This window comes from Penaeus monodon, chromosome 21, assembly GCF_015228065.2.
Source record: "Penaeus monodon isolate SGIC_2016 chromosome 21, NSTDA_Pmon_1, whole genome shotgun sequence".
Lineage (NCBI taxonomy): Eukaryota > Metazoa > Arthropoda > Malacostraca > Decapoda > Penaeidae > Penaeus > Penaeus monodon.
Window position 1 is genome coordinate 3,169,057 of NC_051406.1, and position 285 is coordinate 3,169,341.

Sequence of the window (285 nt, forward strand, 5' to 3'; positions counted from 1 at the left end):
TCATTATTTTAAGCCTCTCCTCATATTTTAATTTTTTTTAACCATATTATTATTATTTTTTATCATAAATCTCTTTATTATTACCTTTCTTTTTTTTTCCTTTTTTGATTTTATTTTTATTCTATTTTTTTTATTTTCGTATATTTCCCTTTTCCTTTATTTTTTTTCTGTTTATTCATCTCTTTCCTTCTCTTCTCGTTCTTCGTATCTTTTTCTTCTTCTTTTTTTCCTTTATTATCTTTTCTTTTCTTCATATTTTTCATATTTGTCGGAAGGAACGATATG